The sequence below is a fragment of the Lathyrus oleraceus genome, chromosome 7 (genome assembly GCF_024323335.1).
Source record: "Lathyrus oleraceus cultivar Zhongwan6 chromosome 7, CAAS_Psat_ZW6_1.0, whole genome shotgun sequence".
NCBI lineage: Eukaryota > Viridiplantae > Streptophyta > Magnoliopsida > Fabales > Fabaceae > Lathyrus > Lathyrus oleraceus.
In genome coordinates, this window is record NC_066585.1 from 448,950,323 (window position 1) to 448,969,829 (window position 19,507).

Consider the following 19,507-nt stretch of genomic DNA (forward strand, 5'->3'; position numbering starts at 1 on the left):
GCAAAGTCAAATCAACCTTGACCAAGGCCCAACAACACAAGTTGAACTTATACAAATCATCAAGATAGCTCAACACAATCATTTGACATTTATTCAATTTAAAAATACTAAAAATAATGCATTAAATTAAATATGGTTTATAAAATTCCTAAAATCTCATCAAAACACCAAAGAAATGGCCATGACATTTATCATAGGTCAAACAAGGTCAAAGGACCTTGGAGAAAAAATTTCAGAATATTTGGAGACTTAAAATTATTCTTAAACAATTAAAAATATTCACAAAATCAATTAAATCCTGAAAAATAGTAATAAAGATCCAAAAAATAACTTTTATTCAAAATATGAAAGAAAATTTTATTTAATTTTTTTTGGTGAAACTCTCATATTTTTTGGATCAATATTAAAATTAATATGAATTAATGAAAATCAAAAGAAATAAAATGAAAATCAAAAAATCAAAAAAATGTGGACCACTTTATCTACCTCATTAATTGAGGTGGCAGATCATGTGGTCTAAAACACGCATTCCACCAAACACACGAGTCAGTGCACCACACCAATGGTATTCAAAAGCAACGCTCAAGGTTAAAACAATTTAAACAAGATCAATAGCTCAAAACCTATCCAGCACATCATCGACACTGGACTTCCGGTCACCTTCTCAAGCGAGGTCCACCGGACTGGTTCACTCATCACCATCCAGAAATTAAAAAAATAGCACATGATCTGAAAGAAAAAATGGCGTAGAGCACGAATCTGACCTCAATTTCAACTAACTCCAAATATATAGAAAGATATGAGGAGTTGAATTTTGAGGTGTGTTAACTGAGTGGCTTCGATTTAACCTCAAAGCAACTCAATCTTCTTGCCTACATTGGTAGGACTTCAGACAACCAAAGATCCAAGAGAATTGATGAGAATTGAGTGAGAATCGAAGAGAATAAGATTTTTGAAAATTACCTTCAATGCTGTGCAGATATGGATCTTGCTTGCTTCAAACTTGACTTGATCACACTCGAGTAGCTTGCATAAGTGGTTTGGCAATGGTACAAAGCTTTGGACCCTGGAGTTTTTGAATCTCCAAACAGTGAGAATCAAACTCAATTTTCAAGTTGAAAATTCTCACGTTTTCCTTTGAATTGTGAGGGTTTCAATGGGGGGAAAAGCTGGCGCGCAAGGTGTGTTTCAAATGAGCTAATAGGCCTTGTATTTATAGCATTTGGGATTGATAATTGCACGCTTGAAAAATTGCTAAAATTGGAAAGGGTGATGCATAAGCTTGCATGGGCATGTAAAAGCCCATGAAGCAATCTATTATGATCCAATTGCAACTGTACTGAAGTTCAATTCATGCTTGAATGGCAAGGAAAAGTGAAATGGAGTTTTGGACATTTGATTTTCTCCAATGATGCTGACTTGTTAAGACCATGCCTAGACCTAGAAAACCTCATCCAAAATGCATGAAATAGGACTCTTTGGAAAGCGTATATCAAGGGGAACAAGTTTGATGTTGAACACTTTTTCATTTGGGACTTGGATCATGGTTAATTTTGAGGTGAAAATTTCAACATGTTGAAAATTTTTCTAAGTGTCAAGTCATATACCTCAATATTCCACCTTGCTTAACTTTTTATGTGAGCTTCAAATGAGAAAAGTATCTTCATCGAAGTTGTAGCTATTTAAAATAAATTAAAAATGGTAACAGATTTCATGTCATTTGGATTTATAATGATATAGTTATGCATCTTTGAAATTGAGGAAAGTCGCTTGTTCAATGGTATAGGGCAAAAATGACCTATAATGTATCCTCATATCACATACTCATAAAAGTTGATTTAGCTCTCACCCCGAACATAAACGTTGAATTATACATCTTGAATTTGATTGTGCAACTTGGAAATCTTTCATATTATAAAAATTGAGCAAGTTATCACCTTGGGAAGTTGACTTTCAAATTAAGGTTTAGACAAAATGACCTATAATGTTTCAACATGTAAAATGACTTTACAAGCAAACTTAGCTCTAGACTTCAACATGAAAGTTGTTTGGAATGTCATTTAGAGTCATTTTTCTCTTGGAAACATTTTCATATGGTGAAAATTGTAGGAGATAGGGTCTAGGGAGACCCAGTTTTGATCAAATGAATTCATCTGGCCAACCACCATCAACCAACTTGCTAACCTTCAATTCTCTTGACTTTCTAGGCTCATGGAAGACCATATATGCATAAGATGATGAATTTTGAAGTGTCCCTTGAGAAATTTGATCAATTGGTGAGATATCTTATTGGAGAAGTTACTTAAGATACCCAATCAAACTAGGGTTTCCAAGGCAAATTACTTCCAAACTCTTGAAGAATACTTGATCAATATGATATGTAGAGATCAATGGGACTCATATATGATGCTTAGAGACATTGTGGATCAATCCTTGTTGGTGCTCTTAGCCATGAGGGTCTTAAACCCTAAATGTGAACTTGATATATCAATGGCGATCATGCCCTACCTACAAAGGGGTTAGGCAAGTGCAAAGACATATTTTTGGTATTTTGGTTAGTAAAAAAAAGATAATATACAAGTATGATACAATCACATAGTGCTTGGTGATCTCTCCCCAAACAAACGCAATGAAAGAGGGGTAAGGAGAATGCCAAGGTGTGATCCCAATGCTAATGCATATGATGAAATTGCATGAGGGATCTTAGGGTCAAAATTGGGGTCTTACAGCTGCCCCTATTTAAGAACATTCTAACTGAGGAGGTGAAGGTTAAAATATTCTTATCGACTCAATAAAATGGGCTTAAATAACAACATATAGAAACAAATTTTGGTCCCTAAGAGACCACATGATGCATATGCTATGAATGTAAAAGCAAAATCTTTGTGGGGAAATATTGCCACAAAGGAAAAGAAGTCAGAGAGACCGAAGGTCCGAAGGAGCATAATGCGTTCCTTAATGAAAACTCACTAGGAAGACAGAGACTCTGAGGGGAAAAAAGGATTATGCGTAGGCCAGGCTACGACTTTAAAAGTGTTGGGGGACTCAGAGGAATTCCATGAAAAATGGAAAGACTCATCTAGGGAAACAAAACATCTACAGGGGATATGAGTAGATCAGGGTAAAATTGACATACTTGAATCATGCAGGAACAACGATTTCACTAAGGAAATGTGCACTCAACTCAACTCGGGAAGAAATAAACATCAACACAGAAGGAGCTGGAATATATTATCCACTACCTGTTAATTGGTAAGGAGATAATAAAGATATGATAGAGAGGACATATGTCATCGGTTAGGATGAACATATCAAGGATGACTCGCAGAGAATTACCAGAAGGGAGTATTCATTATCGATTACGGGGTAAGAATAGCCTTGCTGGGGAAAACTGCAAAAAATAGGATTTACAACTACCAGTTACTGGATAGAAGACCAAAGATGAGAATACCCATCACCAGTTAGGGTGAACATATCAAGGGTAGACTCAGAAGGAAAGTAAATCCGTCATCGGTTAAGATGAACATATCAAGGATAGACTTGCTTGGGGATGTCAAGGAGGATATCCATCAACGGTTAAGATGAACATATCAAGGATAAACCAACTGAGCAAAAAGTAGGAATTACATCTATCAAATGCTGGATAGAATACCATCAAAGAGAAAATCCGTCATCGGTTAGGATGAACATATCAAGGATAGACTCTGTTGAGGGGAAAGAAAAAGCAGGATTTACATCTACCGGGTACTGGGTAGAAGACCGCAAAGAGAAGGAAACCTGTCATCGGTTAGGATGAACATATCAAGGATTAGCTATCTAGGGAATAAAATAGGGATTACAACTACCTTTTTACTAGGTAGAATACCAAAGATGAGAATACTCGTCATCGGTTAGGATGAACATATGAAGGATAAACTCAGACAGGGGAAGAAAATATCCGTCATCGGTTAGGATGAACATATCAAGGATATTCTTTCGGGAAAAGAAATGAATCCACTAGGGACTCTACCAATGGGGAAAACGGGGGTACCTTTGTCGGGTATTTGGGCAAGAAGTAACAAACTGCAAACTAAGAAGAATATTACCAATTATTGGGTAATAAACTCTTAGGGGACCCAAAGCATCTATCTAGGTAAGAACTAGAAAGAAATGGTCAATAAAGACTCAAACCAACGAGAATAGAACTCAAAGGGAGTAATTCTATCCAGACAATTCACTGGGTAGGAAACTAAAACAGAAATCATCCACGAGGAAATAACTCAGTGGGGAAAGGAGAAAGGTTAAAGTCTTTCTACTTAAGGGGCCGACACTCTACAATTGAAGGAGGACAGACGCCAGTTTTGTATGGGGATAAAGTACCTCCATAACAGATAATAAGAGTCTCAAACAATGAATCAACCAATATGATGATATAATCATGCAATTATGAAGTTATATGAGTGTATATGTATATGTATATGGATATAAGATGATTATGCTGACAAAACGATCGCAAAGGATACAAAGGTGTCGCAAAAACTTGAATCATCGATACAATCCTCGGTAAACCCATAAAAAAGGGGAATAACTTCCAGAGCAAAGAGATCAACATCCCAAAGGCTCAACCCAAGCTAGGGAAGGAGGAGATCTGCTGAGGAAAGGAAATGTTATCGAATATGCGGAAAATTTTAGGTCAACACTATATCAAATGGGGTACAACCGTATAGAGGATAAACACAAATAGTTGCTCAGAAACAAGGAGGAAACTCTGACTGGGGATCGAGCAGGATGGCGACTAGTGGAGAAACCAATGCAATCTACTGAGGAAACCAATCTTGCTCTGCTAGAGATCAAAACCAACATCAACCCTGCTGAGGAATATACAAACTTTGTTTGGGAATATCCATAAACTCCGTTGGGAGAAAGTATCAACCAACTCGACTGGGGAATAACTGAAGGCTTAACTGATTGGGGGAACCATTAATGCTCCACACTTAGGACTTGCTGTTTTCGAAATGTTGTTGATATTTCTTTTTAATTGCTTTAAAATTCTTGCTTTTATATGTTTAGGAAAATGATTTTGACTAAAAAAAATCAAATTCAAAAATGATCATAATAACATTTAAGCTATTTGGCTGAAGTAAATAAGACTGGAACAATTGGATAAAAGCTCAACTTTATTTAATGGAATGGTAGTCTATAAATGACAAGACTCCATAGATCTTTACAAAGTTGAAAAATGGTAATTTACGTGGAAAAGGGTTACATTGAATACAAATGATCGATAATCCTTCTACCAACTCTTGATATCTGATGTGCTTTCGGCCGCTACTAGGGATGATGAATTGACGTTAACCCTTTTGCTCAACAAAGTTTCTCCAAAAATTGAAGATTAGCAGGATGCAGTTACTTGCCATAATCCTTAATTTTTGCATAAGTTGCCCCAAGGTGGGGTACTCAAATTATCGGGAAAATTCTTTTCTATTTTATGTCTCTAATTTTTGCCTGGATCGCCCTTTCGGGTTTTTAATCCACCGAGACGCTCATTTTTGCCTAAGCTTCCCTTTCGGGTCTTCAACTTAGCGAGATGTTCTTTTATTTATTTTTTATTTTTTTAGGCGAAGTATTTCTTGACTGCATCTGCGTTCACAAGATGAGTGAACTCTTCACCATCCATAGTTATCATAATCAATGCACCGCTTGAAAAGGCTCTCTTAACAACATATGGGCCTTCATAATTAGGAGTCCATTTGCCCCTAGAATCTGGTTTAAACGATAAAATCTTCTTGAGCACAAGGTCACCTTCCCTGAATACCCGAGGTCTGACCTTCTTATCAAAAGCTTTCTTCATCCTCTACTGATATAACTGACCATGACACATGGTAGCCAATCTTTTCTCTTAAATCAAATTCAACTGATCAAACCTGGTCTGACACCATTCAACCTCAGTCAACTTGGCTTCCATGAGCACACGAAACGACGGAATCTCGACCTCTATCGGGAGCACTGCTTCCATACCATAAACGAGTGAGAAAGGGGTTGCCCCTGTTGAAGTGCAGACGGATGTGCGATACCCGTGCAAAGCAAATGGGAGCATCTCATGCCAATCCTTATATGTCACAACCATCTTCTAAATAATCTTCTTGATGTTCTTATTCGTAGCTTTAACATCCCCATTCATCTTGGGTCTATAGGGAGAAGAATTATGATGTGGAATCTTTAAGTCTTTACAAAGAGATTTCATCATATTATTATTCAAGTTCGATCCATCATCAGTAATGATCTTACTTGGCACACCATAACGGCATATGATCTGATTCTTGATGAACCTTACAACAACTTGCTTGGTCACATTCGCATATGATGTCGCTTCAACCCATCTTGTGAAGTAGTTAATTGCCACCAAAATGAAACGATGTACATTCGAAGCTTTAGGCTCAATCATGCCAATCATGTCAATTCCCCACATGGAGAAAGGCCATGGAGAGGAAATAACATTCAACAGTGTCGGAGGAACATGAATCTTGTCCGCATAAATTTGACACTTGTGGAATTTCTTCACAAACTTGCAACAGTCAGATTCCATTGCCAGCCAATAGTAACCTTCCCTCAACATTTTTTTTCCATTGCATGTACATTGGAATGAGTACCAAAGGAACCTTCATGGACTTCAGTCACCAACAGGTCTGCTTCGTGTCTATCCACGCATCTGAGCAAAACCATATCGAAGTTTCTCTTGTATAACACATCTCCATTAAGGTAGAAATTGTCGGCTAATCTCCTCAAAGTCTTCTTATCTTTCAAAGATGCCCCAGATGGGTAAATCTGACTTTGGAGGAAACACTTGATGTCGTAATACCACAACTTTTCATCTTTGATCTCTTCCACAACAAACACATAAGTTGGCCTATCAAGACGCATCACGATCAAATTGGGAAATTCATTCCAATACTTCACTATAATCATTGATGCCAACATTGCAAGAGCATTTGCAATCCGGTTCTCATCTCGAGGGATATGATGAAATTCAACCATGGTAAAGAAAGTTGCAATCCTTCTCACATAATCTCTATATGGTATCAAACCGGGTTGATTCGTCTCCCATTCACCTTTGATCTGATTCACAACCAAAGTTAAAACTCTAAAGACATCTAAATGCTTGATTCTGAGATCAATGGCCTCTTCGAGCCCCATAATGCAAGCTTCATATTATGTCATGTTGTTTGTACACTTGAAAGTCAATCTAGTTGTAAAGGGAAAATTAGTGCCTTGAGAAGTAATAATCACTGCCCCAATGCAATTACCATATTGATTAACAGCTCCATCAAATACCATGCCCCAACGGGAACCAGGTTATGGCCCTTCTTCAAGCAATGGTTCATCACAATCTTTCATTTTCAACTACAAGATCTCTTCATCAGGAAAGTCATACTGCACTGACTGATAATCTTCAATCGGTTGGTGAGCCAAATGGTCAGCCAAGATACTACCTTTGATCGCTTCTGAGATTGGTATTCAATATCATACTTTGATAACAACATCTGCCAATGGGAAATCCTCTCAGTTAAAGCAGGCTTCTCAAATATATACTTGATTGGATCCATTTTGGATATCAACCAAGAGGTATGATTCAACATATACTGACGCATACGCTTAGCATCCCAAGCCAATGCGCAACAAGTTTTCTCTAGCATAGAATACCGAGTCTCACAGTCGATGAACTTCTTACTGAGGTAGTAAATTGCAAATTCTTTCTTTCCAGTCTCATCTTGCTGACCAAAAACACAACCCATACTATCTTCAAGCACAGTCAAATACATGATCAGCGGTCTTCCTTCCACAGGCGGAGACAAAATCGGAGGCTCAAGCAAATATTCTTTGATATTATTGAAAGCTTTCTGGAAATCTTCGGTCCAATCACAAGATTGATCTTTCCGAAGAAGCTTGAATATAGTCGTACATGTGGCAGTCATGTGTGAAATGAATCTTGACATATAATTCAAGAGGCCGAGAAAACCTTTGACTTGCTTCTCAGTTTTGGGCGCAGGCATCTCTTGTACTGCTTTGACCTTGGCAAGATCAACTTCAATACCTTTCTCGCTGACAATAAAGCCCAACAACTTATCGGAACGAACACCAGAAGTACACTTATTGGGATTCAAGCGGAGTTTATACTTTCTCAAATGCTGGAATAGCTTCAACAAATGTTCAAGATGTTCCTCTTCATCAATTGATTTAGCAATCATGTCATTGACATAAGCTTCAATCTCTTTATGCATCATATCATGAAAAAGAGTATTCATTGCTCTTAGGTAAGTTGTACCAGCATTCTTCAAACCGAAAGGCATCACTCTATAATAGAATGTTCCCTAAGGTGTAATGAATGTGGTCTTCTCCATATCTCTGAAAGGCATCACTCTATAACAGAATCTTCCCCCAAGGTGTACTTAATCTGATTATATCCGGAAAATCCATCCATAAACGAAAAGACTTTGAATTTATCACTATTGTCTACCAACATATCAATGTGCGGCAGAGGAAAACCGTCTTTCGGACTAGCTTTATTCAAATCTCTATAATCAACACACATGCAGACTTTTCCATCTTTCTTTGGAACAGGCACAATATTGGCCACCCATTACGGGTACTCAGCGGTTACAAGGAAACCGACATCAATCTGCTTCTGCACTTCTTCTTTGATCTTCACTGCTATATCAGGATGCGTTCTTCTCAACTTCTGTTTGACTGGCGGGCATTCTGAATTCAACGGAAATCTATGCTCCACAATCTAAGAATCCAAACCAGGCATGTCTTGATAGGACCAAGCAAACACATCTGAATACTCTTGAAGAAGATCGACCAACCCCCTTTTCGCATCTGGACACAGTCGAGACCCAATCTTGACTTCCTTCACATCATCCTCAGAACCCAAGTTGACTAACTCAAGTTGCTATTCGAACAACTGAATGGCTTTTTCATCATGTTTAAGAAGACGATACAATTCATCATTCATCTCTTCATCACTTTCCTCCTCGGCCTCAAACACAGGGAATTCAAAATTTGGAGAAGGAGAAGGATCATTGTATTCAATGGGGTTAGAAACCAACCTACATAATGATTTGATATTTTGATTTTAGAGAAGTGAATTTGTGACCAAATATTATGTAGATGGACAATTATTTTGTTTATTTATGTTTTTTATGATTACCATTTTCCGAATAAAGCAAAAAGTAAAAACAAAACATCATAGATATGGATGAATAGAATTAATTTTATTGATGATCAAATTTGAAAATGGCCAACAATGTTGACTTCTCCCTTAAGCATAGGAGAAGGATTTTTTTAAAACAAATAAAAGCAATTACTTAGATTCATGCAAAATAATAGGAATCTCAACAGTAGTCCAATTGTTGCAAGCCTTTTCATGCGTCACAAAATTGGTGCAGTCTTCCTCTTCGTCATCCTCTAGCACAGCAGCTAAGTGTTGTTCATTGTTATGAACAAACCCTCTGCTACGGAAGCTAAGTTGCATATCTCCAGCTCTAGCAATTGATGAACCTTACTGAAAACCCAGACCGGTTCTACCTTTGTTGTCGGAGACCTCTACCATGCGCCCCCACTGATCCACACTACCTTCTTCAACAATCTTCCTTGCATCTTTCAATGAGGACATATGTGCCCCAACTTTCTTTTCAGCAGCAATAGATAAAGCTTGGAAAGGAGTTCCAACCTCATCCTCAGCTTCAACATAAGAGAAAGATGATAGGTGGCTAACCAACAATGCCTTTTCCCCACCAACAATGACTAATTTTCCATTCTTCACAAATTGGAGCTTCTGATGTAATGTGGAGGTAACAACTCCTGCCACATGGATCCATGGCCTTCCCAACAGACAACTATAGGTCGGGTGGATATCCATTATTTGGAAAGTAATCTAGAAGTCACTCGGACCTATCTTCACTGGAAGCTCCACTTCTCCTGTTACTGTTTTGCGTGAACCGTCAAAAGCTTTTACAATTACACCATTATACCTCATGGGCGCTCCTTGATATGACATTTTGATAATGTTGACTTCGGCAACACATTCAACAATGATCCAGTGTCAACAAGAACATTGGATAAAGCGTCATCTTTGTAATTGATCGAGATACGCAAAGCCAAATTATGATTCCTACCCTCCTCAGGGAGTTATTCATCACAGAAGCTGAGATTATTGCATGAAGTGATGTTAGCCACAATATGATCAAACTGATCCACCATAACATCGTGTTCCACAAACGCTTGTTCTAGAACTCTTTGCAGTGCTTCTCTGTACGCTTCTGAATTCATGAGCAGAGACAGTACTGGAATCTTTGAGGGGGTTTGGAGCAGCTGCTTCACCACATTAAACTCGCTTTTCTTGATCAAACGAAGTACCTCATCATCATCATTAGCCTTCAAATTGTTGGATTCACTAGACTGACACTTTGAAGTACTAGTTGGATCTACAACAGGAACTTCCACCTTCTTACTGACAGTTGATTCTTCCTTATCTTTTGGGAACACCAGCCCAAACACTCGACCGCTACGGGTCACCTTAGTAACATCAGTAATGCTCACTACAGAGTTGGTCGTAGGAAATGGAACCTCTTAACCATCTTTCAACATTGTTGCATTGTACTGATATGGAACAGCCTTATCAGATGAATACGAGACTGGACCTGCTAACTCCATGACCAACGGTGATACCGATCTCTGACTGATGTTGTTACTATTACTGTTGTCCTACTGAATGACTACTCTTTCTGGATTCTTGAAAATAAGAACTATAACATTCACATCGTCATCTACGTGACAGGACTGAACAATTTGAATCATACCTTCATTCATCAACCGCTGGATGTCTCTTTTCACAACCATACAACCCCTCGGGTTGACACTGCAGATAGCACAACCATCATGGTCATGCTCACAGTCGCTTACCATACAAATGTCCTTATGCATCGTCACTAAAGACCTTCTAATGAAACGGACATCAAACACTTTGAACTCCCCAGGGCAGCCATCGACCATTTTGACTGATGAATTCCCATGAGCTAGTAGTGGGTTAGCTTTCACGTTTGGTGCACGGTCCTCAAAGGACTCCATTCCAGTCTTTACTAGCTTCTGAAATTCGTATTTGAGTGGATATCAGTTCTCAATATCATGTTCGAGTGCTCCTTAATGAAAGGCACAACAGAGGTCAGGCTTGTACCACCATGGAAGTGGTTCAGGAATTTGTGGCAGAATCCTCGGTTGGAGTAGGTTCTTGAGAACCAAAGACGGATACAGTTCTGCATATGTCATAGGAAATGGTTCGAAAGAGACCTTTTTCCTCTCAAAAGTTTTTTTTTGATGATTGTTGGTATTGTTGTAAGTGTTTGTTCGTTGCTGTGGTTGTTGTTATTGACGTGGTTGTTGTTGAATTGGTGTTGATTGACTTGCGGAAAATACAGGAATTACAGAGGATACTTGATGATGGTGTTGACGGGGTGGTTGATTCCTTTTGATCTGAGGCCTCTTCTACCTCCCACTGGAAATTGCGTTGGCTTCATTGTCTTTCTTCTTCCCGAAACTGCTGCAATATCTCTTACTCGATGATGCCTCCTCTTTTGACAATCGTCCTTCTCAGACACCTTCTTCAAGCCTCATCCCCATATTTACCATATCGGTAAAGTCACTGGGGGCACTGGCAATCATACGTTCATAGTAAAATGAACTCAGGGTCTTCAAAAAGATCTTTGTCATTTCCTTCTCCTCTAAAGGAGGGGTGATCTGAGCAGCTAATTCTCTCCATCTCTGTGCATATTCTTTGAATGTCTCCTTATCTTTCTGAGACATGGACCTCAATAGGTCTCTATCAGGCGCCATATCCACATTATATTTATACTATTTGACAAAATCTTCCCCCAAATCGTTGAAAGTGTGAATGCTTGCACTGTCCAACCTCATGTACCATCTGAGCGCCGCACCGGTCAGATTATCTTGGAAGTAGTGAATTAGTAGCTGATCATTGTCAGTTTGGGTAGACATTTTACGGGCATACATCACCAAATGACTGAGCGGACATATGTTCCCTCTATATTTTTCAAAGTCAAGCACTTTGAACTTCACCGGAATCTTCACATTTGGCACCAGACATAATTCAGCAACACTTTTCCCAAAAAGATCCTTTCCTCTTAATGTCATCAATTCCTTATGCAGCTCAAGAAATGGATCCTTCATTTCATCCATTTTCTCATAAACATTCGGGCCCTTAGATGGCTTGGAATGATAAATGGTATCTCCTACGTGAGGTAAGGTGTGCACAACGGGAGGTGGCACAGACATGACCGTGCTAGATGTCGACATAGAAGGAAAGGTAGGCGCAAAGCCTTCAGGCATGAAGTTCGGCAGCATTCCCCGCGGGAATCGGGCAGGCATGGCAGGTGCAAAATGAGCGGTAGCAGCAGGCATGGTAGAGGTAGCCACCTCTGAAAGAACTGTCCTCTGAGGAGGAGGAGTTGCGGGTGTTGGAGAAGATTGGCTCTGAGATGCTAGCACTGACTCCATCATGGCAGTCAGTCGAGCGATCTCTTCCTTCAGTTCTCTATTCTCTTGCTTAAGATTTTCCATGATTCTGGAGTGATTGGTGTGAATGTTGTACCGCTGAGTCAGCTTGGCTGAAGCACAAAAGAAACACCAATGAGACATCTAGCGAAAGAGAAACCTGCTTATGCAAATGATGCATGAAATGCAATGCTTGTTTATTCATTTTTATTTTTATTTCCTCGAAATTACTATATTATTTGCAAATATATATATATATATATATATATATATATATATATATATATATATATACATATATATATATATATATATATATATATATATATATATATATTTAACAACAATTGCAATCTCTTTTATTTATATAATTGGAAGGATTACACTGAGTACAATTTCAGAAACCAAATGAAAAATACAAGAGAAAAGGCGACTAGTCATCCTAAAAATCCCTAACAACAATGTCGGAAGATTTGGCTGAAGGTGCGACTTCCTTCGGATGCGTCAAATTTCGGTCTCAAAAGAAGCCTTCATCTGAGTCTTCCCGAGGAAAAACTGATCAACAATCTTCTTCCAAGCAACGAAAGGCTGAGGCATACTAGAAGATGAAACCTCTGGGTCTCTCTGTCTCTTCGTCACTCGGTCTTCAAGTAGCTCATGGAGTGCATCTTTGTCCTTAGACTCCAACTGCAACTTCTCATGCTTTTTTCTCAAAGCACGAAAACGTTCTTCGCACATATCCTTCTCTTGTTTCATCTTAGCGAGTGCGTCTTCCAATCCTCTACATCTTGGTTAGGGAGAGTTAATGGCTCAACCACAACCATAGATATAGGTCTCTCACAAGGATAAGGCATCTTCCACTCCAAAGCTTTTTTCTTCACCCAAAGAGTCTAAGCTACCAAAGCTACACAATTGGATGGACCGAGCTCGAATCTTCCCTTACTATGCACATTATGCCAAGCATGCACAATCTTCTGCTTCAAATGTTGGGGATCTTTACCCTCTTGATAGAAAAGACCTTCTAACAAAGTGTTATTAGGTTTTTCTCTCAAGGGGAACCCATGTTGACGAAGAGCCAAAGCAGGATCGTAGTTAATTCCTCCTTGTGTACCAATGAGAGGCACATTATAGAATTCACCACAATAATCAATAAAATCTCCAAACTGCCTAAAGAAGGATCATACCAAACTATATCATCAGTAGTGAGAGACATAAGTCTCTGAGACCACCGTAGACATTGTTTGTTCTCCATAAAAGCAGGTGTCTGAGGCAAGTGCAAAATAAACCACTTATACCGAAGAGGAATGCAACAGACAATAGTTCCACCACCTTTAGAGTTCCTTAGATGCAAAGAGAAATACATATCACCCAACAAAGTAGGCACAGGACTCCCAATCAAGAAAAGTCTAATGGCATTAACATCAAGAAAATCGTCAATATTAAGGAACAAAGCTAATCCATAGATGAGAAACACAGAGATAGCTTCAAAAGCATCCACACTACCTGCTTGAGCAAAAGCAATAGCTTCCTTTATGAGGAAATCAGATGGCAACCCAAATAATCCTCCTTTATTCACCCAATGAGCCTCTATCTCATACTTCTTCAAGTGAAGAGCTTTAGAAATAATATGAGATCCGGGAATCTCTTCCAATCCACTAAAAGGCACTTTGTTAGAAACAGGTATTCCCAAAAGATGGGCATACTCCTCCAACGTAGGCACAAGTTGATAATCTGGGAAAGTGAAGCAACGGTAGAGAGGACCATAGAATTGCACCAATACACTCAAAAGTCCTTCAACCACATCAACAGACAAGATAAATAGAAGCTTCCCATGACGTTGTTTGAAGTCCAAGGGATCTAATACAAAAGATGCTAGCTTCCTTAACTCTTTCAAGTCGGGACATCTGAAACTGTACTTCTTAGTGTTCCTTCATCCACAATCCATGCTCTAAAAATATTTGCAACATGAATGTTATGATGCGCATGAATGCATGAATGCAACAATCACAAGTAAAGGATCACACACAAGGACAACAAACAAAGGGCAAGGGATGAATCAAGTCATTGTCAAGATCAATCATCCATTTTGGTGGATTGTGGTTTACACCTTATCAACATCCAAGTTCCATTGATATTGACAAGACTTGATTGGATTAACCAAGAATCAAGGGTTTGTTGTATGTCACGAACATGGAGTCTGGGTAAGAACCATCCCAAAGGAGTCAACTAGGGATAACAACCTGTAGATCATGTTCTAAAAAGTTCCCAGAGTCTTAATTCCATCTATCGGATATTACAGGTTAAGATGATTGACTCATCGACCCATAATATTCTCAAGAGAAATCCGTCTGAGTGTAGTATCGCGTAACAACTGTTATCAAGTCTACACAAATACTTGTGTGACAAGAGGGGGTAAATGTTCTACGGTCTTCAGCTTCTCGGACCCAAATTAGAGATAGTAATGCCTAACCACAAATACTTGTGTGACATTTCCATATCCAAAAGGGTCTCCACTGAGCAGATGGATCTCAAGCCAACTTGTTAAGGACTACTCCACACAAGTCGAAAATGATTATACCATCCTCCTATCTTAATTGCACTCAAGTTCGGGTTAGAACTTATCTCACCACTCAGAGATTACCAAGCACAACAAGTAGATTATATCACACAAATATACATACATCACATATATATACAATTATATACACACAACAAAGTAGGCTAAACCCACTGGTACTACTCCCCAGCAGAGTCGCCACTTAATTTCTGTAGCGGTAAATTCATCATAATCAAGCTATGGATAAGTAAGACATCAAATAACAAGAGTCGCCACCGCGCTTTTATTGTTTCCAATGGAAAAGGGAAAAGTACGAACAAAACCCAAAAATAAGAAGTTTTCAAATCAAAACTAATAAAATGCTAGAGATTATAGGTAAGGGGGTTGGTTACATAGAGGGAAGGTGTTAGCACCCAGAGTGTCCTAGGTACTCCTAAGGAACCCTTTCTTGTGTGCATATGTATTTTGTACAAAGTGATGTTTACAAACAAATAGAATGGGGGGATGAGAAAAGAATTCATTAATTATATTTTTGTGTTTGACAAAACCTTCGGACTTGTGCCTATGTACCAACATAAAAATGAGGGATCAAAACCTCGTAGTTCGTGATACAAATTTCAAAGTGGATGCATTATTTTTAATCAAAAATTAAGTTTGAAAGGCATAAGGGCCTAGAAAATGGTTTGAATGAGTTGGTTCTTTTTGGATTTTGAAAATTTCAAGTCAAGTACAGTTAAGTTTATTTACATGTTTGATTAAGGAAAAAGTTTGAAAAATGCAATGGCATAAGGCCAAAGTTTCTAATTTGCAAAATGGTCTATGTTTTAAAAAAAGGACAAGTACAAACAAAGAAGTTTTTAAAAGGAGGGAGAGATTTTGAAATTAAAGAGATGGTGAGAAGATGAAGAGACTAATCCTAAGCATAAATTTAAAAGTTAAGAGTTGAAAAGATCTGACCAATGGGCTGCAATCCAATAGACAAGAATGTCATATAGAAACCCCAAATTCCCTTGGATATTAGAATCAAGCAACAAATAATGCATACAATATTAACTTGAAGAGCAAGGCATCAAATAAAGATAGACACATCCATGCTTTATCCACTTCATGATCTTCTTCAAATTGACCAATGTAGTAGATGAATTCCACAAGTTATAGGTTCAGAATAACAGCTTCACAATGATCATGTTGCAGATGAGCTCAGCTGGATCTTCAATGATGTGTCAGATGAAGTTTCAAATTGCAAGCATTTGGTTACATGAAAGTTGGCATTGGCCAAGTCCTTTTGCATAGGGATGTTGCCTAGATTCTAAGTCCAATTGTCCAAGAACAAATCAACAATCTACACAATAGTTTTTTTTAGGGTTTTTGTTTCTGATTATGTACATTAATGGTCAAAGACCACAAAAACAAACAAAATATACACAAACAAGATATATCACACAATATGGTCCAAGTGGACAAAGTGAAAAGGCATTAAGATAAACAATTAGAATGGTATGAATAATGGCAAATGAATAGAGCTTAAAAATTAAAGTGCATTAAAAGTAAGTTGCTTGAAATTAAATGTTAGTTGTTAATGAGTTAGAAGTTAGTATTGTTTTTGCTTTGGCTTTTCATTTTAAGTCATTCTTTGGAGAACACTCAACCCACTTATCACAAGCATGGATCCTTGAACATAGACATCTTCCAAAGGAAGGAAAAAGGCCAAGTTTCCACACAATACCATGAAAGACGGGAGACTTACAATATCACTAACTAGAATGTTATGCCTTTTTGTGTCAAAGATTTAACGCTATGTTAAGCAATCATAATTGGACTTACGTAGAAGTCACAACTATCTGAGGTCGGGAAATAAAATTTTGGTGTTAATGCATGTTAGAGACATAGTATAATGGACTATGCTCATGAAACATACCACACACAAAAAGAATATGCAAAAGAGGTGGCCTAATCTCATCCATACTTATGTTAATTTTTCAATCAACTAGCCTTAGGACTTTGAGATATCATAGGCCGAATGAGATGGATGCGTAAAGAAGGGGAATTAGATGAAGAGGGAGGGGAATAGATCAAAACTCAAAATCGTTAAAGGAGGACTTTTACCAAATTAAGATCATTCATTCATAATGGGAGATGGAATCTACATTCCATCAATCCTCTAAATCCAATGATCTAAACCTAGCAAAGTCAAATCAACCTTGACCAAGGCCCAATAACACAAGTCAAACTTATACAAATCATCAAGATAGCTCAACACAATTATTTGGCATTTATTCAATTTAAAAATACTAAAAATAAGGCATTACATTAAATATGATTTATCAAATTCCTAAAATCTCATCAAAACACCAAAAAAATGGCCATGAGATTTATCATAGGTCAAACAAGGTCAAAGGACCTTGAAGAAAAAATTGCATAATTTTTGGAGACTTCAAATTATTTTTAAACAATTAAAAATATTCACAAAATCATCTAATTATCATGAAAAATATTAATAATGATCCAAAAAATAATTTTAATTCAAAATATGAAAGAAGAATTTATTTAGAATTTTTGGTGAAACTCTCATATTTTTTGGATCAATATTAAAATTAATATGAATCAATGAAAATCAAATGAAATAAAATGAAAATCAAAAAATCAAAAAAACGTGGACCACTTGATCTCCCTCATTAATTGAGGTGGCAGATCAAGTGGTCTAAAACACGCGTTCCACCAAACACACGAGTCAGAGGGCCACACCAATGGTATTCAAAAGCAACGCTTAAGATTAAAAAAATTTAAACAAGATCAATGGCTCAGAACCTATCCAGCACATCACCGACGCTGGACCTCTGGTCACCTTCTCAGGCGAGGTCCACCGGACTGGTTCACTCGTCACCATCAAGAAAATGAAAAAAGAGGACATGATTTGAAAGAAAAAATGGCGTAGAGCACGAATCAGACCTCAATTTCAACTAACTCCAAATATATAGAAAGATATGAGGAGTTCAATTTTGAGGTGTGTCAACTGAGTTGCTTCGTTTTAACCTCAAAGCAACTCAATCTTCTTGCCTACATTGGTAGGACTTCAGACAACCAAAGATCCAAGAGAATTGATGAGAATTGAGTGAGAATCAAAGAGAAGAAGATTTCTGAAAATTAGCTTCAACGCTGTGCAGAAATGGTTCTTGCTTTCTTCAAACTTGACTTGATCACACTCTAGTAGCTTGTAGAAGTTGTCTGGCAATGGTACAAAGCTTTGGATCCTGGAGTTTTTGAATTTCCCAACAGTGAGATTCAAACACAATTTTCAAGTTGAAAATTCTCAAGTTTTCCTTTGAATTGTGAGGGTTTCAATTCAGGGAAAAGCTGGTGCGCAAGGTGTGTTTGAAATGAGCTCAAAGGCCTTGTATTTATAGCATTTGGGATTGATAATTGCACACTTGAAAAATTGTTAAAAATGGCAAGGGTGATGCATGAGCTTGCATGGGCGTGTACAGGCCCATGAAGCAATCCATTATTATCCAATTGCAATTGTACTGAAGTTCAAATCATGATTGAATGGCGCGGCAAAGTGAAATGGAGTTTTGGACATTTGATTTTCTCCAATGATACAGACCTGTTAAGACCATGCGTGGACCTAGCAAACCTCATCCAAAAAGCATGAAATAGGACTCTTTGGAAAGCTTAGATCAAGGGAAACAAGTTTTATGTTGAACATATTTTCTTTGGGGACTTGAATCATGGTTAATTTTGAGTCGGAAGTTTGGAAATTTCAACATGTTGAAAACTTTTCTAAGTTTCAAGTCATATACCTCAATATTCCACCTTACTTAACTTTTTATGTGAGCTCCAAATGAGAACAGTGTCTTCACCAAAGCTGATCTATTTTAAATACCTTCAAAATGGTCACAAATTTCATGTCATTTGAATTTATAATGATAGAGTTATGCATTTTTGAAGTTGAGGAAAATCACTTGTTCAATGGTATAGGGCAAAAATGACCTATAATGTATCCTCATATCACATGCTCATAAAAGTTGATTTAGCTCTCAACCCAAACATAAACGTTTAAGTAGACACCTTGAATTTGATTTTGCAACTTGTAAATCTTTCATATTATAAAAATTGAGCATGTTATGGCCTTCGGAAGTTGACTTTCAAATTAGGGTTTAGACAAAATGACCTATAATGTTTCTGCATGTAAAATGACTTTCCAAGTAAAATTAGCTCTAGACTTCAACATGAAAGTTGTTTGTAATTTCCTTTAGAGAAACGTTTCTGTTAGAATCATTTTCATATGGTGAAAAGTGTAGGACATAGGGTCTAGGGAGACCCAGTTTTGATCAGATGAATTCATCTGGCCAACTACCATCAACCAACTTGCTAACCTTAAATTCTCTTGACTTTATAGGCTCA